The sequence below is a fragment of the Protopterus annectens genome, chromosome 14.part0 (assembly GCF_019279795.1).
Source record: "Protopterus annectens isolate FY-2018-M chromosome 14.part0, PAN1.0, whole genome shotgun sequence".
NCBI lineage: Eukaryota > Metazoa > Chordata > Ceratodontiformes > Protopteridae > Protopterus > Protopterus annectens.
In genome coordinates, this window is record NC_056748.1 from 188,081,411 (window position 1) to 188,103,745 (window position 22,335).

Genomic DNA, 22,335 nt, shown 5'->3' on the forward strand with positions numbered 1-22,335 from the left:
GGATGGTGGATGTAGCTACAGGTTGGAAGGCAAAAGGGAGTGGGATAGTGGTTGTGGAGGAGTTTTGAAAGGAGTTGGTGGGGGGGGGGTAGTTGGCTAGCTAGTGATTGGATGGCTTTGGTAAAAAAATTGTTAGTGATGTTAGCAGTTTCCTCTGGAGTTTTAAGGCCACAAGTTGGGTGGGGGTTTCGCCAGGGTGGAGTAGTTTGTTTATGCCTGCCCAAAATTGTTGAGGTTTGTGCAGGTGTTTTTGCTGAAGGTGTTGATAGAAGTTTTTTTTGTCTAACAGTGTGGCTTTCCTTGGTATCATTCCTTAGTTGTCAGAATTTAATCTGGTCATGTGGGTCTTTGGTGGTGCTCCATTTGTCCCATGCATTATTTCTTGCTATGATTTTGGTTTTGGTTACTTAAGATAACCAGGGGGCAGTCTTAGTTTTGGCTCTGAGGGTGCAGATAGGAGCGTGAGAATCTAGAATGGAGCAGAATTTAGAATTAAAGTAGGCTATAGCATCATCTAGTGGACGTTCTTTAAGTATGGCCCAATTGCATGCTCTGAGTTCATTCTGAAAGTCAGTGGAGTTAAAGTTCTTGTTGTTTATGATAGATTTATATAGAACTTGGTGGTGGTTATCTACTTTATGCTTAATGATGTAAGTGAGTAGGTGGTCACTTATATCAGCTGGGAGGGTACCCGTGTTATACAGGTCTGGGTGATTGTTGATAAGAATCCAGTCCAGGATACTGCCTTTGTAGTTGGATTTATTTATTCTGGTGGGTGAGGATATAAGTTGGATATAACTGTGAAGGTTTGTGTGGGCGGCAGGAGATTCAGAGGAACAATTTGTTCCAGTCAATATTAACGTCTCCTAACACCATAGTTTCATGGGGGTATGTGTTAGAAAGCCATTGGAGGAAGTCTTCTAGGGTATTTGCATTGTTGCCTGGGGGGATATAAATGCAGGCAATGAATATAGATTTACTTTTGTTAAGCTGTAGTTTGCTAACTAGGGCTTCTGCATTATTGAACAAGGGGGGGGGGTTATTGTGGGGCTAGTGTGTCATCTATTGTGTTTTTAAACAGAACTGCTACTCCTCCACCTTTCCTGGTGTTTATATATATATATATATATATATATATATATATATATATATATATATATATATATATTTTTTTTTTTAAGAACAGCCTGGACACTTATTATGGGAACAAATATTTTGGTATATTGGCAAGCGAAAGGCACTAACGGCCCGGCCTCAAATATTTTTATGTATGCATGCTGCTGGTAAACAGCTTTGTATTTAGTGCTTTAGCTACAAATGCAGTGCCTGTTGCCCTTGATGAATACATTGCCTATGTTAAGTTAAAAAAATGGTGCATTGGATATATTGACATTTCCCGAACCAGATTAGCTATGCAGTAGGGAATGGCTGGCAAACAATGACAACAGATTAATAGTTACTAGGTATGCAGCCCAGGAGACCATTAAGAAACTTAGCTCAAATTTCCAGTTGCTGTAAAGCACTGTTTGGTTAAGTGGTTTACTCAATGTCGCACAGTAGGTAAATGAAGGTAGAAATATTTTTATATCGTGAAAGATTGAATTCACGTCTCACTACCTAAGGTGATATTTGCCACAGCAGGCAGTTCAACAGGACAGAGCTTTAACTCTCTGCACTAGCTGACGGAACATCGGCTTTGAATGAAATGCAGAAATCCTTCACAATCTAATCTTGTATAGAAGTCTGTCACAGTGATAGGCAACAATAACAACATAATGGATGATAAAGATCATATGGTTCTGATCATTGTACCAAATATGCAGACTATATGACCTGACAGATGTCAACCCCTTTGCAGTTGTTGGTTGTAAAGAAGGTACTGCAAACATATTGCTAAAATGCAACATGTTTAGATTAAATTACACAATCCAGGCCTATTAATGAATCAGTGTATTCTTTCATGCAATGAATAAAGCAAAACAATTATAGACAATATAAATGCTGTAGCAGCTTTTCAACAACTCACAAGTCAAAAATCAGAAATATTATTGCATGTAACATACTGTTTTTCTTTGGGGGGGGCTTACATGCTTGTAGGACACCTACAACTCCTTTTTAACCTCTGTGTCTTCTCTGTAATCAAAAAAAGTTATCCCCTCTGGCATCACTCAGTATAGGTCTGACGTACTTGAATGGCCAATAGTGCTTTATTGCTGCAGCAAACACCTCTATAGTCAGAGCCAGATCATAGACAAATGGGACCCTATGCAGAGTAATGAATCAGCCTCACACCAGTCATACCACTATCCCTTTAGCTGGTACTCTTTCTCTCTATTTTCCATAAATATTGTCCAAACCTGTCACTGTGCAAACCATTTTCTGCTTAACTTGTGCAATTATCACAGAGATATGGATTTTATTTAAAACTTCTGTTTTGAATTTTACAGAAAAAAAAAAACTGTCTTTTTTTAAAATAAAACACTCTCAGATTGAAAACAGGCAGCATGAGAAACAGTGAACTTGTTTTGAATCAGTGTCAAATGCAGTGCCTACTACCCTTAAAGAATAATTTGTCATTTAGTGAAAAGGCATCTGGTAATTCATTAAACTACAAGAGACATGCTGGGATTCATACATAAACTGGCATGCAAGGATGCACGATTTAGTGTTTTTGTGAAGGGTGCAGGAATTCAAAAGACAAATATACAATGCACCCAATGGACACAAGTGTCCCTTTTTAGAAGCAGCCCGGGAAACTGTCTCGTGAAGTAACTTGGCAGACTCACATAGAGGACAAATGAAGGCTGAGGAAATCAAATAACATACTACAGGAAGCAACTTTTCAACTGCCCGTAGTCTTACTCATTTGCACTAAGTGCTAGACAAACTGTTGTAGCCCATACATGGTGCATTTCACACCTTTGTGCCTGCAAAAAAAAAAAGCTAAATTAAAAGTGTATTTACAAATAAATTATTAATATTACGGTCATAGACTTCATGTCTTCTAATTTATGCACAGATAAATAATAAATGCAATGTTGGCTTTAAGGAAAGCAACACTAACTTACAAAGAACATGGATCATATGATAATGCTCTTGTTTACTACAAATTAACTTACTCAAGGACAGGGTATACATATGAGGCAAAATCAGAGATGTTCTGCAAAACTGGAGGGAGATAAGAACAAACAACTCTAAATCGCCTAAGTTAACAGAACAACGGGTTTTGCACCAGCATGTACTTTTTGAACCATGAGAACTGTAAGCCTGCCATTGACTTACTGTAATCTTCAATGATTTACCAAAAAAAAAAACCACAAAGGAAAAAAGGTAATTTAGGTCTGGCACTTGGTGTGGTGATTGTCTCTTGCCAATAATAGCTAAGGTACACAATTTGATACTGTGTGACCTTATGTAAGTCCCTTACCTAGATGGTGCCCACTAAAGTGGTGCATTTTACATACATACATCTGATTAGTTTGTTGCTCCCTATCTTCCTACAAAGAGATGTTACCCTGTATGTATCTCTTGTTTTCATGGAATTTAAAACTTACATCTCCCTTGTTCAGCTCATTGTTATTGAGCCATGCTGTAAAGTAATGGGTTCTGCAAAATGTTTGGCTTGCTACTGAAGGAAATAATCTTCCACACATTTCCATTTGATGCGCAGTTTAAATCCCATGCCAGTTTCCTGGTCTGCATGCTTGGGCTCCAGCTAATAAAAGAGCTGGATGTTGAACAGGAAGTTTTTTTTAATGTTGTAGGAATGACACTAATCAGGAAGTATTTGTTTTAATAATGTAGGTGTGAATTTTTTTATAATTAATTTTACATGGCTGGGCCCCAAGCCAGCACCAGGCCCTAGGTAGCTGCCTTGGTTACCTTGTGCTGGATTCAGCCCTACATATGCAACATACAAGGAAGTACTGGTATGCAGTGTAGACCACTAGGACTAGGTACATATAGATCAGAAGGTAGGATATTTCATAAAGTTTCAGAAATGTGTTGTACTTGCTACCAGTTCTTGCATAACAATGTTCTTCAGTATCGTAAATGGTCAGCATTCTCTCTTACTAAAATCAGCAAAGTACAAAATCTTTAATAACTGGACCATGACTCACCTCTTCATTTTTAAGCTGACTAACTATGGCAGTATCAGCTACATATTTTAAAATTGTTCTGTTTTCATATACACTTCTAAATATATTTGTGTATAAAATAAACAAAAGGGCAGATACACACCCTTGTGGTGCTCCAGTCGAAGAATAAACCTGATCTCATAAGGTTTTATTTACCCTTACTCTCTGTGTTCTATAAATCTAAACTTCAACTAATAAGATTATGACCCAGGTTAAACTGTTAAAACCAAAAGAAAATAGAGCAATTCCACCAAGGCACGACTCCACTGGTATTTTTCCACGAACAAGCTTTATTGAAACTCACTTTCTTCAGAATAAAACCATTTATTAGGGTACTTACACACTCTTAGCCCTTTTGTACTATCTTTAATCTAAAACATTCCTTAAGGTATGCCTTTTCCATTTCCATATTCTTATATTTAAACATTAATTCATCTAGCAAATTAACATTGTGCTCATATGTTAAATTTCTATCCATTTCAGAATTTGAAGACATTTTACTTCTTTCATTAAAACAGTATTTTAACTGCACCAAAGTCTTAAAATCAGTTTTGTACCTTTGTCCATTAGGCTGAACTATTCTTATAACCTATGTATTAATACATGTGGTTGAACAGTATTAAAAGCAGATGAAAAAATCAATAAACAAAAGTCTAATGTGTAATCCTTTACTTTCTAAATGTTTATCAAGCAAATTAAGTAAGGTAATTGCAGCATCTTCCACATCTCTATGTATCCTATATACAAAATGCATAGGATCAAGCATATTTTCGACCTTTAACATCTCTACTTTTACCAATTTTTCAAAAACTTTCATAACTATTGAAGTACAAGCTACTTATCTAAAATCATTTTAGATTAAGGAATCGGAACGATTACAGTATCTTTCCATAATACAGGCACATGTTGCATCTGTAATGACTTCTCAAAAATATAATGAAATATGGAGCTTGACTCTCTAGCACAAGTTTTTAACACTCATCCACAGATGTTATCAGATCCACTTCTCTTTCCTATTTTAACAGAAAGAAAAGCTTTTTCTACATAATTTTGTTTTATTTGAAATTGCTTCTCATCTACAAGCTTCTTCCTCAACTTGTTTACCTCATTACTAAAACCATGACAGTCAAAACGACTAAAAAAGAGATCGAGGTAATTAGTCAAACAAGGAGAAAGGTAGCATTAATTACCAAAATGGCTACACCTAGCAATTACAGTGTCCTATATACTTACAGGCACAAAGTCTTAAAATACAAGGACATGCAAATAGAAACTAGGACAATATGTAATAAAGGCACATGGATAGTTCCAGTAATAAGAGAACCTAGATACTTCCAATAATAGGAATAACAGGCCTAATAAAATATCAAGTATACTTATATATGCTGCCAATGCATGTAACTCTGTATGAACTATAGGAGGAGGCAATTCTAGCTAATTTGTAGATGCTGAGAAGAACACTCATGGTTAACATGAAGAGAATGAATTAATATTAATTTCATAAATGTAATCATATTTACAGTATAAATGTAACAGGACGATATGGGGTACATAATTTTCACATTAAGTGTGTGAGAGGTAAAACTTCCCAAAATAACAATATATGTTCAGGACATCTAGGGTATGCTAGGTATAGGTATTCATTATTAACTTATTGTAAGGTAAGTATCAATTCTGGTTTGTTTTTAGCGGTCTGAATATTTGCACAGTAATATTTCTGGGGTTGAATGCCTCAGTCTTGTAAAGATAGATCTGGAAAGCCAGAACTTCAGTATCTCACAGTAGATTGATACATTTGTAGCAAACAGCTTTTGTGTACAAATGAGCTTGTTTGGTAACAGACCGATTTGTCCAGGGACATCTTCAAGTGGGCCTAGATAAACGTAGTAGCAGGGATTAAGAGGATGGTGGGGTAGGATAGGGTTAATATGGGAATGAGGGATGATTGGGAGGAAATGAGGTAAGGGTAGGGAGGGGCTTAAAGGGTTTTAGGCAAGTGTAGCGTGAACTTGCTAAGGCAAGGTACGCTCATGATGACCTGTAGGTATTCCGGGAAAAAGGTATGCATCTGGGTACTGGTTGGGGGCAGGTGGTCTATAAATATAATGTGTGTGTGTGTGTGTGTGTGTGTGTGTGTGTGTGTGTGTGTGTGTGTGTACATGTATATATATATATATATATATATATATATATTTAAAATTTTAGAGTTTGGGTATAGGCAAGGGGTATTTGTGCTGTGCTTGGCTGTGTGGGTTTTCCACAGTGGTCATGTTTCCCATGTCCCCTGCACACTACATCTCTGTTCAGTTATGGGCTTATGGCAGGCGATATATCACTGGCTGTTTGGCACCAAGTGTTTGGTTAGGGGTTTTAGGGAAATGGTCATGGCAGGTATGCTGGAGTGTGACCTAATGCTCAGTTGGTTTGGTTCATAGGTTCATAGGTAGGTACTAGGCTATTGGTCCTAGGGCCTATATAAGCCTAGCCAAATGGTACCCTGGCTTTTGCCACCCAAGAAAATTATATTCCTGTGCCCCTGTCAAGCAGAGCCACAGAAGTGATCCCAGGGTGAATTTCCTATCTCCCATCCAATCATCAAGATTTTTCTTGAAGTGTGCTATTGAGGAGTTTTGTTTGATATAGATAGGTAGTTTGTTCCAGAGTATGGGAAGTCTCTGAGATAAGAATCTATCCCTCCAGCATATTCTGTTTATTGTGGTGACAATGTTTAGGTCCCTAGGGCGTGTAGCTCGGAGGGATTTGGATTTCTTTACATGGAGCCTGTCCAGCAGCTCTGTATTTGACATAGCTTTGTATGTTAGGCAGAGATTGCCTCTGAGTAGGCGATATGCAACGGAGTAAAGCTGGAGTTTTTTGAGACAGTTTGCACAGTTTACCTGTTTGAGACCGGTAATCCTCTTTGTGAGGTATTTCTGTGGCCTTTCCAGTTGTTGTAGATGTCTTGTGAGGTACATACCAAAAGGGGCATTGTACTCTATAATGGGTCTAATGAGTGATGAGTAGAGGGGAACAATGACCTCTTTTTTCCTGGATGTGCAACCTTTTGTGATGAGGTGTGCCATGTAGAAGGATTTCCTGACTACTGTGGCGATGTGATTATCAAAGGAGAGACTACTGCCCACCTGTGTCCCAAGGTCTCTTATCACACTTTCAGTGTTAAGTAGACTAATGTCTATGTGGTAGTTCATGGGTACAGAGTTTTTACCAAAAGGGATGACACTGCACTTTTTGGCATTGAGCTTGAGGCCATGGCTTTGACACCAGGCATCTGTCTCAATGAGGCCCTTTTGTAGGATGTCCACATCATTAGGAGATTTGATTATGGCTCTGAGTTTGCAGTCATCTGTGAACTTTGTTAGCCAAAGACCTTCTGTGTTAGCCTGTACTTCAGAGAAGTAGATACCAAACAGGAGAGGACCTAGGACTGAACCCTGTTGTTCTCCACTTGTCACTAATCTGAAGTTGGATTTAGAGTCTGCTACTTTTGGTGGTGCAGGTTGCTTTGGAATGGTTGTTGGCATTTTTGGTTCTTCACCTCATGGATAATTGTTTCTTTTTTTTTTTTTTTTTTTTTGGTTCAGGAGCACAGCTTGGTTGTTGGCTGGCTCTTCCCCTTTGCTTTGTGGCTGGGATGGAAAGACCTGATGCTTAACCTTTTTGTCATGTCTGTTGTAGGATTAACAGCTGTTGGTCCATGGTTACCTTGTCGGTTCCTACTTCATCTCCTCACAACAATTTAGTTGTCATGGGTAGAAGAATATTGGTTTTACAGCATTGGTGGTCATGCATGCACGTAGTGCACTTGGCAGTCCGATGAGAGCAGCATCTTTGTTTTCAGCACATGGCTCGGAGGAATGCAGATTTTGCAGGGCATTCAGATGTTGCTTCGATGGGGGTGTGGCTCATCATGAAACTTGCTGCCTGGTGGTCACTCTGGATCGAGGTTAAAAAAAAAAAAAGGGAAAGACGACATGCTTTGGCTTTGAACACACTAGTTGTTAGGTACCTCTAAGTTTTTTAAGCACAGTGTTTGGAACCTGTTGCTGTGTGAGCTTTTGGCCCCCTCCCCATTTTGAGTTCCTCGGTTTGCCTGCATTGAGAAGTGGTGGGGGTTGGATAGATATTATAACCCATTTAAAAAAAAAAAAAAGGAAAAAATGAATAGTGGTGAAGCAAAGGTACTTGACTTCAGTGGTGGATGGGGAGAGAGTGGGCTGTATCAACTGGAGGTGCAGCCTTTTGATGGGAATGACTGTTTGTGGGATTTTTTGTAGTATTTGCGGGCTTTCCTGGTGTCTTCCTGGTTGGTGTCTTTTGTGGGCAGCGTGTTTTCCGCAGGTGCATTTCTGGGTGTGTGTGGTGGAGTGTGTGTGTCCATTTGCAGGCGTCAAAAAAAAAAATATATATATATATATATATATATACACACATATGGTTTACTATTGTTTGTGCGAACGACATTCTATCGGCTGCAATGTGCAGAAAAACAAAATGTCTAACGCATAAGCATTTTTGCACCAGATAGTCGACTCCACTTATGTGAATGCACAACTGCATTCGCATAAGTGGAATTCGACTATCTGCACGGAGATTGTGGTACAATGGGGAGTGGAAATTCATCCACATCCCCAATGTAGTGCAATCTCAGAATATATAAGTAGGGGGTGTGGGGGGCTTGCCCCCCACATGGGGGTGCAAGGGGGCTTCCCCCTGCAAAAATGTGATAGCTGTATAGGAGTTTGAATTACATCCGCTCCCATACAGCTATCACGTGGTGGTTTTGAAAACAATGTCGAGTCAAATGCGTTGAGCATTTGGTTCGACATTGTGTAAGTTATTTTTTTTTTACTTAAACAATTGTAAACCTATATATATATATATATATATATATATATATATATATATATATATATATATATATAGATGAGTAGGGTTATTCCTTGTTTGGTGGATCATGGTTTGGTTCTGCTGTAGTGCCAGGGGTCTGCTGATCTGTCGTGGTGGGGGCTGCTGATGTGGATGGAATGGGACTCGGTGAGTTTCTTTTGGTTGGCCGTTTTTGGATTTTGCAAATGGATAAATAAATAAATGAATGGGGAACAGTGGCATGGCTCTTCACTGGTTCACTTTTTCTCCTCTGAGCTTGGGCTGTTCCTCTTATCTTGGTAGGGACATTTTTGTGATCTGCAGGGCACCCGCAAGTGCTTCTGTGCATGGGTGTGTCATTTGGGCATACCTCTCGACTGTTTTGATTTTGACTCAGGTTGGTGTTTTTTCCTGGCCACTAAAAAAGAGAGTGAAAGAGAAAAAAAAGGAATGGACATAGAGTTTCAGGTGGCATATACTTAGTGAATCCATGTTGCTGCAGTAATGGGTAGGCTATTGGCTTTCTTGGCTGGTGGGAGCTATGTTTGAGCAGTGTTCTTGTTGTTGGGTCTTTGTCCCTTCACGGTTCATGACTTTGGGCAGATTTTTTGCTTTGGGAGTTTGGGAGGCCTGATTGGGGGGACAGGAACTGTGGCTCATGGCCATCTGGATTTTTTCAGTGTGTCCAGAGTTGCCTCATTGTTTGGTCATTGCATTTGGAGTTGGTTTCTCATGGAATTTGTGATCTGAATGTTTTTGGTGATTTGCTGGCTTCAGTCTGCTTGGTAATGCATGGCCTTTTGTTCTTGCGGTTTGTTGGGTGCTTGGTGGAGCTGTTGGGGGGAGGATTGTGGTTTCTGTTTGGTGGATCCTGTGTGTTGCAGGTGACATGCTGGTGGAAAGGATGTTTCTTTGGACAGTTTGTATATGTGTTGCAGTACTGGTGGGTGCTGAGATTTCGAGTTCTGGAAGGATGAAGCATGTTGGCCACGTGCTGATGAAGGGATGTTTGTGGTGTGGGAGTTTTCAGGCGTTGTGGCTTTTGGGGATGGTGGAGTGGCATTGGCTGCACTTTGCTGTTGGGTGCCTGGTCAAGGCACGGTGGCCTTTTTTGTGGGCTGGGATGTGAGGTAAAGGGATGGTTGTTTCATGATCTTAGTTGTGAGACATGTAACAAACGGACCATGCATGCACTTTAAGTAATAATGCTTGAGAAGGAGGAGGGGGGAATGGGAGGATGTGAGAGCTTGTAGTGTCGGCAGTTTGTGCTTGGTTCTTCAAAAGTTAGTCAGTGTTACTGGTTATTGCTGTCTTTGTGTTATGCTCTTGAGTTCTAGTTGTGAGAGTGATGTATAAAATTGTCCCTATTTTGGGCTTTCTTTACATTTTGGGGCCTTTTGCAGGTTCAGTGCTGTTGTCACCTGATGCAGTGCTACTTGCAGGTATTTATAGTCAAGAGAATGCATATCTATCATCTTTATGCAGCATTTGCATAATTTTATATTATAAATTACGGATGGACAGTTGCATGAGACCATACTATGAAGGTTTACTGTGATAATCTATATTCTGCACTTGATATGAGGAGTACAGGGAATTATTTGCGGTTCTGAAAAATAAAATGTGGACATATGGTGATGTAATGGGGTCTACTCAGTTTTGTTCTAAGGTAAGCAGCTACCTTAATAGAGAAGGGTTCTTCAGCTGGGACACTATAGGATGCAGCTACATTAATGCAGGTGACATTTTAGTGGACTGTTTGAGGGTCTATTGAAGCAGTTAATTGATCATTTCCTGGGTTTGTGACATTAAGGGAAAATGCTGTGCCAGTTAACTCTTATGTGACCGCTGAATGAATTAGGCAGGTCATTACAGATGGAAGTTATAAAATACTGAAGGACATTTGAGTTTCAGACTTCATACCCATTCAGAGTCTTCGTGCTATGCAAACCCTTGCAATGGGCTGACATGCTGCTGTGCAGTTTAAACAACAATGATTCTTTATTCCATATTTAAAAAAAAAAATTCAGGGGTATTTCTGGTTTGGTATATTGACAAGCTAATATTTCATTAGTCCGCAGGTATGACAGATTCGTATGTGCGTGGCAGCCTCAATACTTGATTATGTATCATGACAGCCATTTTTCCTATGACAACACTTTGTTGTTTCACCTCTTACACAATATGCACAGCTCTTACCAACAGTTAAGAGGGGTCCTTGGTGGTATTGCTTTGTGAGCTTAGTGCTTTTAACCATTAGATTGGGCTACAGGGGTCAGATTGTAGGAATAGATTAAAGGTTTGACACAACATTATCAGGTGGGTGGGTGTGTGGGTTGCTCTGGTGGGTGGGGGAGGTATTGTCTGCACTCAAGCTTACTATTATTTGCAGTTACCAGACTTGGCTAATGCCCAGAAGTGGCAGAATCTTTCAAAGGTTGAGAGGAAGGCAAAGGTTAGCAGGAAAGCACAGTAGGTTCTTTCTCTATCATTGCTCTTAAAGATTGGGAATTACAGGCAGCTGAAATGGGAGGACAGACAATTTTGGGGTGGTAGGGGATTACAGTTTAGTGACACATGTATTAGTTTCAACATCCCCAGTTGGTATCACTTTACTTTGTGTTTTAATGAGGGTCATCAATTATGTTTTATGTTTTTGCTTGGCTGTGAAAGGATTTGATGGGGGTAAGGTGGTGTTAGGTTGAAGTAGGGGAGACAGGGCAGTGTAGTGGGGGCAGTTCAGGAGCGAGGTGCCCTTTGACTTTGCCTGATGTTATTAAGAAAATATGATTGGTGAATGCAGAAAATTTACAGTGTTCTTTATTTTGCAGGTGGAAGTCAGGGCTGGAAGGAAGTGGATTTGGAAGGTGATGGATTTGACGGGGTGGTCGTTTCTGCTGTTCTAACTTTACCTATCACAGAAGACATACTGGTCACCAGAGTGAAAGGTATGAATTCTGTTATAGTGGATGTTCTCGTGTCTAGTGTGGCACAGTGGGGTCAGAGGTAATCCTACTTTATGCCGGTTCATTAAGGCAGGTTTGAATTACACTGGTTTGGGGTAGGGGTTTCAGGGAGCCTTGCATGTATGTAGGTGTTCTTGGGGATAGTACAGGATTTGGGTGGTTTGTCTACATGGGAGATTTAAGCAAGGCATTGGATTTGTGTTTCTTTGCAGATGTATGCTCATTTTAATTTAATTTAAAAGTTATTGGAGTGTTGCACAATGAGGTTTCAGGTCATTTGTATGTATGGCTCATTGAGGCATGTCAGTGCTGGTGGGGTGTAGTCACTCTAGTCATAGAGTTCAAGGGGTTTCATTTCTGTGGCATTTGTTATAGCTGTATGTAATCATTCCAGAAGTGTTTTAAGGGCTAACAAAGGATAGGATGGTCATTATGTACTATGCTTGTACTGGATAGGTGGAGGGATGGCAGGATTGCTGTTGGACTTAGGTAGGATGATCATAGGCAATTGTCTTGAGGGGTTTCACATGCTTGCGTTTAATATTTGGAGTTGCCTAGGGCAGGTAATGTTCCGGGACTCATTACGAGGTTAATACTGGTAGTTGGAATGAGTGAGAAGTTAATATACAGAAGGTATGCAAAGATATGGTTATTTTAGTATTGGAAAGGAATCATTGGGTTTAACTGTTAGTCTAGTCAAGTGGTGATTTTTGGTGTTCATCCAACAGGGCTTTTAGGGTTGCTGATGGGGAACTATTAGACAATAGCTCCATTAGGAAAGGAAATGGCAGTTTGCAGTTTGGTCATTAGTAATTCCATTGGGTGATCAAGAGGTGCAGTTAGGCATGATGGTGTGTTGCTAACCTTATTTGACCTGGTGCCATTGGGCATTTTCAGGATTTGGTGGTACATTGTGCATGGTTAGTTTTGCCTGGCTTGGGTTTACTGTTTGTGGTGCATTTGGGGTCGTACTGCTAAAAGGGCATGATGGTGGTTTAAATGTCTTATTGCTTATAATGGGTAGTTGGGGTGGTGGCAAGATTGTGATTAAATGGAATTTTTGAAAAGAGATCTCAGGAGATTATTATATTTATTAAGCAGTAGAATGGGGCTGCAATTGGATGTGAGGGTATGCAATTGCCTATGCATGGTTTCAAGTAGCAGTAGGCTTAGTGTATGGTTATCTAGCTGGTTGGTGAAGACCCAAGAATCATTACAAAGCTTTTACTGGATGGTAGTTGGGTAACTGTATTTCACTCATCAGTGGGTATGCTAGGTTATGAGGTTATGGTGTGTTACTCTAACTCATCAGTGGGTATGCTAGGTTATGAGGTTAGGGTGTGTTACTCTAACTCATCAGTGGGTATGCTAGGTTATGGGGTTATGGTGTGTTACTTTAACTCATCAGTGGGTATGCTAGGTTATGAGGTTATGGTGTGTTACTTTAACTCATCTGTGGGTATGCTAGGTTATGAGGTTATGGTGTGTTACTTTAACTCATCAGTGGGTATGCTAGGTTATGGGGTTATGGTGTGTTACTTTAACTCATCAGTGGGTATGCTAGGTTATGAGGTTATGGTGTGTTACTTTAACTCATCAGTGGGTATGCTAGGTTATGGGGTTATGGTGTGTTACTTTAACTCATCAGTGGGTATGCTAGGTTATGGGGTTATGGTGTGTTACTTTAACTCATCAGTGGGTATGCTAGGTTATGAGGTTATGGTGTGTTACTTTAACTCATCAGTGGGTATGCTAGGTTATGAGGTTATGGTGTGTTACTTTAACTCATCAGTGGGTATGCTAGGTTATGGGGTTATGGTGTGTTACTTTAACTCATCAGTGGGTATGCTAGGTTATGAGGTTATGGTGTGTTACTTTAGTTGGAGAGGGATCAGTGGTTGCTTAGTTGGGTAACTGTATTTCACTCATCAGTGGGTATGCTAGGTTATGAGGTTATGGTGTGTTACTTTAACTCATCAGTGGGTATGCTAGGTTATGAGGTTATGGTGTGTTACTTTATCTCATCTGTGGGTATGCTAGGTTATGAGGTTATGGTGTGTTACTTTAACTCATCAGTGGGTATGCTAGGTTATGAGGTTATGGTGTGTTACTTTAACTCATCAGTGGGTATGCTAGGTTATGAGGTTATGGTGTGTTACTTTAACTCATCAGTGGGTATGCTAGGTTATGGGGTTATGGTGTGTTACTTTAACTCATCAGTGGGTATGCTAGGTTATGGGGTTATGGTGTGTTACTTTAACTCATCAGTGGGTATGCTAGGTTATGAGGTTATGGTGTGTTACTTTAACTCATCAGTGGGTATGCTAGGTTATGAGGTTATGGTGTGTTACTTTAACTCATCAGTGGGTATGCTAGGTTATGGGGTTATGGTGTGTTACTTTAACTCATCAGTGGGTATGCTAGGTTATGAGGTTATGGTGTGTTACTTTAGTTGGAGAGGGATCAGTGGTTGCTTAGTTGGGTAACTGTATTTCACTCATCAGTGGGTATGCTAGGTTATGAGGTTATGGTGTGTTACTTTAACTCATCAGTGGGTATGCTAGGTTATGAGGTTATGGTGTGTTACTTTATCTCATCTGTGGGTATGCTAGGTTATGAGGTTATGGTGTGTTACTTTAACTCATCAGTGGGTATGCTAGGTTATGAGGTTATGGTGTGTTACTTTAACTCATCAGTGGGTATGCTAGGTTATGAGGTTATGGTGTGTTACTTTAACTCATCAGTGGGTATGCTAGGTTATGGGGTTATGGTGTGTTACTTTAACTCATCAGTGGGTATGCTAGGTTATGAGGTTATGGTGTGTTACTTTAGTTGGAGAGGGATCAGTGGTTGCTTAGTTGGGTAACTGTATTTCACTCATCAGTGGGTATGCTAGGTTATGAGGTTATGGTGTGTTACTTTAACTCATCAGTGGGTGTGCTAGGTTATGAGGTTATGGTGTGTTACTTTAGTTGGAGAGGGATCAGTGGTTGCTTAGTTGGGTAACTGTATTTCACTCATCAGTGGGTATGCTAGGTTATGAGGTTATGGTGTGTTACTTTAACTCATCAGTGGGTATGCTAGGTTATGGGGTTATGGTGTGTTACTTTAACTCATCAGTGGGTATGCTAGGTTATGGGGTTATGGTGTGTTACTTTAACTCATCAGTGCGTATGCTAGGTTATGAGGTTATGGTGTGTTACTTTAACTCATCAGTGGGTATGCTAGGTTATGAGGTTATGGTGTGTTACTTTAGTTGGAGAGGGATCAGTGGTTGCTTAGTTGGGTAACTGTATTTCACTCATCAGTGGGTATGCTAGGTTATGAGGTTATGGTGTGTTACTTTAACTCATCAGTGGGTATGCTAGGTTATGGGGTTATGGTGTGTTACTTTAACTCATCAGTGCGTATGCTAGGTTATGAGGTTATGGTGTGTTACTTTAACTCATCAGTGGGTATGCTAGGTTATGAGGTTATGGTGTGTTACTTTAGTTGGAGAGGGATCAGTGGTTGCTTAGTTGGGTAACTGTATTTCACTCATCAGTGGGTATGCTAGGTTATGAGGTTATGGTGTGTTACTTTAACTCATCAGTGGGTATGCTAGGTTATGGGGTTATGGTGTGTTACTTTAACTCATCAGTGGGTATGCTAGGTTATGGGGTTATGGTGTGTTACTTTAACTCATCAGTGCGTATGCTAGGTTATGAGGTTATGGTGTGTTACTTTAACTCATCAGTGGGTATGCTAGGTTATGAGGTTATGGTGTGTTACTTTAGTTGGAGAGGGATCAGTGGTTGCTTAGTTGGGTAACTGTATTTCACTCATCAGTGGGTATGCTAGGTTATGAGGTTATGGTGTGTTACTTTAACTCATCAGTGGGTGTGCTAGGTTATGAGGTTATGGTGTGTTACTTTAGTTGGAGAGGGATCAGTGGTTGCTTTCGACTGTTTAGACAACTGGCTAACTTTGTGATTTATGTGATAAGGATTTGAGAGGTGATGGCATGGATGCAGTTTGGTTAGTCAGGATGGAGTACACCGAGTGATGTTTGCCTTAATCCGTTTTAATGATGGTTAGGTTGTTTGATGTCTGGTTGGAGAGAGGGGGACAGCCTGGTCAGGCTGGTGGGCAGAGAAGAGGGGCAGGCTTGCCCTCTTCTGTTCCCCCTCTGGTGCTGAATGTTTGATTCAATGAATTGAGAAAGGAAAGTGAACGGTGGGACGCTGCTTGATAAGTAAATAAGAAAGCAGAGGTAAGCTGCTTATTTGGTTGGATGTGTAATTCAATAAATGGTAACTGAAGTGAGGAATAAAATTAGATGCTTATGTGTTTCCTTTTCATTTTAAGTGTCATTGGTTTTAAAATGTATTTTTTTTAAACATAAGGGAATACAAATTCAGTAATTTGTCTGTTAGCAACAATTGAGTACCTTAGTTTTATGGAATATTACAGTATGCAGTTTAAGAATTGTCCAAATGCAGTGAGAATTATAGTTTGTGACATTTATTTCACATCTTTAACATAAATACTTGTTTGGTGTGATCTTACGCGCAGAACATGCATCACTTCAATTGGATTTATAAGTGAAAACATGAAAGCAGTCAGCCAACCAGCAGCTGTCTCGAAGATTCAATATTAAAAAGGGGTTAATGGGATCAAAATGCATACTGCATTCATATTTCAGGCAAACAATGCTTCCTGTCATTTCTAGTTAAGCAGACAAACATTGTGACAGCTTTTGTCAGGTGAATATGTATAGCTTAGAGTGGCAACATCCTTCCAGACAAGCTGTTATATAACCAGCACTGACTACTGTGTTCCATTTCTCAGAACCTTTTCCATAATCTATAAAACATGGTTCAGTTATACCATATGATATCTCAAAGATGAGTTAAGATTTTCTTTTGTAACTTATTTGATCTACACTGCTTTTACTTCTGACTTGGACTTCCCTCATTTTCTGGCTTTGCATGATTCCTTTTATCATCCGCACACAGGTTTTATTACATTGGTTAATAGAAACAAAATACATTTTGCCTTTGAGGACACATTGTTTATAAAAGAATGCATCACAATCAACATTTTTTTTTATCTGTGAAAATAAAACCTTTTCTCTGCAGTCATCAATTTCGCTTCAAGATGCTTGTAACTTTTCTGTTTTCTATAAAATATCCACTGAAAACAATGGCTATGCCAGATGGAGTCTTATCCATGGGGATATATAGCACAGCACCCTTATACCAGTGGGAGTTAGCATGCTTCTTTCTGTTGATATTGTATACTATTTCCTGTGGTCATCTAATTCTTTATTAGATAAAATCACATATTTCCTTTTTTAATGCTCATGGCATAGTTTGTAAAGGTAGTTACATAATTGCCAGAATCTAAACATATTTTAATTAAAATCCAATTGAACTTGAAGGGAAGCTGATCAGATTTTCAACTTTTCAAAATTTTCAAGCATGGTCTGGATTATAATTAGGATATTTTATAACTGCTTTTAGAATAATATACACTACTTGATACATTCTGATAGCATAGGTAGCTCAGTAGAGTGCATATTTATTCTTAATGGATAATAATTAGAAAATTGTAGGTTCAAATATCCACGTTATGTTGTAGTATAAAGGAGTATAACAGAATGAGGTGCCACCTTAGTTAGGACGTTAAGGTGAAACCCATTTTCTTAATAAGGTGGAGCTCAGAGGATGCTCAAGAGTCTACTAAAAGTTTGTTTTTGGCCACTGTTAAGTGAATGATCAAGGTGATTATTCTTAATTTCTCTTACACTGAACACATGGTGGAGAACGTACTCTCTGAAGTAAAACACTGCTCTTCAGTTTCTAACCCTCTCTCCCTCAAAGCCAGAATAGCTATAGCCAAAAGTGTCCTAATTCAAGCTTAAAGTACAGGCCACCATGTCTTGTCATAAATGTCTTGCACAACACAAAACTCTTACAAACTACAGTAAATAAAATATGTAGGTTCATAACCCTTGCACCCGGTGGGATTACCACTGTCAGTCTCTAAAAAGCCAACTGTCTACTCATAAATTCAAGGGCTACATTTCTGATTTGTTTCACATGCAGCCTTGTCCATTGCAGATACACTTCTCTCTCTAAACAAGCTCATATTCAGATCTTCCCTTCTTGGACACTTTGAAGACTTCATACTGATGATGCTTCAAGAAACCCATCAGAGAGAGAGAGAGAGAGAATTTAACAAGCTGGTTGTAGAATACCCAAGGAAATGAGAAGTGAAATGGATTTCAAGACTTTCAAATATAAATTACAAAAATACTTAGCTTTAATGAATGTCATTTCTTCAGGGATGTGTGCTAACTAAACAGTTTCAGCTTTCCTTCATCTTCTCTGCATCACATCCATATATATCATTACTATAGTCTTCTCTTTTTTTGTAAAACTCCACTTCTACAACTAATTCCTCACAAACCTCCTCTTGTAAAACTATGTCTTTCTCTCCTACTTCTACACTCCATCATGCAACCTATTTTACAAATTTCACCAGCACTAGCTCCCTATACTTCATGACAGACCTTTTCTTCCCATTAACTCATTTGATAATCTACTTACTTACACCTTCATCCTTTTCATAGATTCATAGATACTCTAAGACCCCTGAGTACTACGACCATTTGCCTTGCCAGTATCCTACCTCAGGCCCATACCTCCTTTCACCAGAAAGGTCATACTAGTCAATCCCACAGTATATTTGTGGATGCACATTAAGTAATCTAAGTTATGTTTAAAGGAAGTTGTACCTATACCTCTCAATCTCTTAGTGGAAGACTTCTGGAGAAGACCAAAAATAATTAATGGAGGTGGGAGTAGACAAAAACCCAAAATAAGGTACATATTTTAGGTATTGTTCTTGGTGACTTAAAAGTTACTAAAATAAAATGATTTGTATTTGTATGCATTCTCTTGAGGCTATGACGTCTGAAACTCAAATGTCTGTCATTATTTAGTGACGCCAATCCTGAATGATTTGCTAGAAAACCACACACTTTATGAGGAGCAGACCAAACACATAAGGCAGAATTTTGAGCATTCTGTGAAATTCTAACCTCTTGTAAGGTATGGTTACACTGCGTGGGGTAAGCTAATTCCAGAAGTTTGGAAGGCACTAGATTATGAACCTGTCCCAGTCTCAATCCCATTTTGTTTATCTGCTTGTGAAGTTTTAGGTCACTGGTTCTAGTATTGGTAGAGATATTGGACTTGGAGAGAAACAAAAATGTCACCCCCCCACCTTTCCTCTTTATAAATGATTAGACTGTTCAACAAGAGGAATAATTTAGTAATCTGAAAATCCAAGAAATGGCAACTTAGTTTCACTAGTGTCTCCTGGAGTCTGGATCATTAAGTAAATTACTTCTGCATAATCCTGGCAAACTGACAGATGTTATGGATACACTTTCGGACTTACTTTTTTGGCTTACCTTAGGATTGCTACCTATACTTACTCCTATGTGAAGCTATAATAATCACAGCTAAGAACTGGCTTTAACTTTTTAGAGATTTTTTTGTTTCTTGCCACTGGACTGTCATCCACTTTGGGTCCTATTTATGTGTTAATTGGATTATTGCTAAGGAAGCACTTCATCTGTTCTTGCTGATGCTTGATTCTGTCTACTGCATCACGTCTTCAGAGAAACTTTGCATTATAAGCTGCAGAGTTTTGCTTTGTTACATGTTTGTCTCCATTAATTGGACTCCTGCAGGAAAAGGACAGTCTGCTGTTGCTCCTGTTTTCCAATCAGACAATATTGTATTGCTGGACAACGGATTACACGGCTCTGTTGATGTTTTTTTTTTCTAGTTAGGAATAATTCCCATAGTTCTAGAACAGTTAATCTGCACTATTTGTTTAGGTACTGTTTGTATAGCCTTTCATTATTGTTTTATTTTAGCCTTTTACTTCTCTAAAGTTTTTGTCGAATATTATTTATGGCATATCATATTTAAATAACGCTAGATTACAGTCTCATTATAATTGTTGAAATTATGACTTCTGGAAATGCTGCTTTGTCATGTGACCAATACGAACTTTGCTTTCAAGTCTTTAAATTGTGTTTTTAATAGTTGCTGTATAAATTATGGCTACCATTTAAGATTCTTTGTTACTTTTCTCATGCATATGTCATTGTGCAGTACATGTTGTGGCCAAGACAGCTATTTAATGTCACAGAATTCTTCTATTTAAACTTCTGCCATTTAGTGCATTAAGTGTGTTAGTTATTATCAAGACAGCTATTGTTGTTTAGCTGAATATGACTTTTTGTGACCTCAAGGACTTTAGCACTTCAGACTTGCCAGTCAAGAACTGTTTTCATTGGTGAAATTCATATTCATTACTTCTGTAATGCTTTCTATCCATCTTAGCTACTGTTCGCCTTTCATCTTTTGCCTTCAATCGTTCCCAGCATGCTTGTCTTCTCAAATGAATCCTTTTTTATAATATGTAGCCAAAGTATTTGAGCTGTAGTTTTACTAACATACCTTCCAATGAACAGTCTGGAGCTTCTCTAAATATTGAGTAATTTGCCTTATGTATTGACTGATTTGATCTTCTTACAGTCTATGGAATTCTCAAACATTTACTCCAACACCACAGTTTGAAACCATCAATTTTCTAGTGCACGTACTTATTTGCAGTTCAACTTTCACAGCCATATGTTACTTCTAAGACAATCTTAGCTTTGACTATATGGACTTTGCTGATAATGTAATGTCTTTACTTTTTAAAATATTGTCCAGATTGTATTTATTTACTTTATTTTACATTTGTTTACCTGGAAAGTCCAACTGGGCAAAGACCCATTTTCAAGGGGGCCTGAGGAGAAAAGCTCCACATAGTAACATTACATACAAATCTCAACCTAGTAAGATTAGATACAAAAAAATACAATAAAGTTGATTTTTATACAATGAAAGACAAGCCATAGGTATAATATTATGAAAGTAATTGTACAAAAATAGGAAGATAGAAATTAGCACAGTTTGTATGATATAACTATAACTATATTACAGTTGGTCAAACTAAAATGCAAGCTAAGCTATAGGGTATATATTACAATTCTTCCCAACAGATGGCATTAAGTATTCCAGTTGATATAAGAGTATAAGATTTACTGTAGCTTTCCTTCCAAAAGAAACTACCTTTTGATTTCATGGCTGTAGTCACCAACTCCCGGCAAGCCAGTACGTAAAAATCTACTGCCAATCATTAGCGGACCGAAGTTCCGCTGTGGCGACCCCTAACTGGGAAAAGCCGAAAGACACAAACAAACAAGTCACCAACTGCAGAGATATTTGAGCCTGGGAAAATAAAATTTGTCACTGCCTCCACTTCCAGTCTATTTGAAAAAAAATGATAGAGCTAGATGGCATAATTTTCGTTTTTTTTTTTATGTTGAGCAATAAGCGATCTTTTGTGCTTTCTACTTTTACCTTCATCAACAGACTCTTCACCACATCTTCACATTCAGCCATTAATATGGTATCATCTGCATATCTGAAGTTGTCACTATTTATCCAAACAATTTCAATTCTAGCATCGCATTTATTCATTTTGGAATTTCATATGATATATTTAGCATATAAACTAAACAAGCAGAGAGACAATATACAGCCTTATCATGCTAATTTCCTACTTTTGAATGAGTTATTCCGTATTCATTTCTAACTTTGATTCTTGATCTGCATATAGATTCCTCAGAAGGACTATATGATGACTTGGTATCTCCATTACTGTAAGAATTATGTTATAGCCCATGCAGTCAAATGCTTTAGAGTAGTCAGTAAAGCAGAAATAAACATGTTTTCCTTGAACTCCCTCACTTTCACCATTATCTAAAGGATGTTGGCAATTTTGATCTCTAGTGCCTCTACTCCTTCTAGAACCAGCTTTTAAATCTGGCAGTTCTCAGTCCATATATTGCTGGAGTCTAGCTTGCAGAAGCTTGAATATTTGCTAGTGAAGACCACCCACCTGCCTTAATAATGCTAAGTATAATCCTGCTTCTGTCCCTAACCTTTACACTGAACCTTACCTGAGAAAAAAATTCAATAACATTCTCTCTATTCAGAGAAATTTTATCTGAATGCGATAGAGTTTTTTCTTTTAAGATTGCAAAAGGAAAGTGTTTTCCTTTTGTGTTCATTCTGATTTTTGGTATGTTTGATTTTTGGTAATGGTATATTTTGATATGTGGGCATCGGTCAAAACTTTCTCAGTGTTTATGTATTTCATTGAGTTATCTATAACCTATATACATGGGAACACACAAACTCACACACACATGCACATATATGTATATG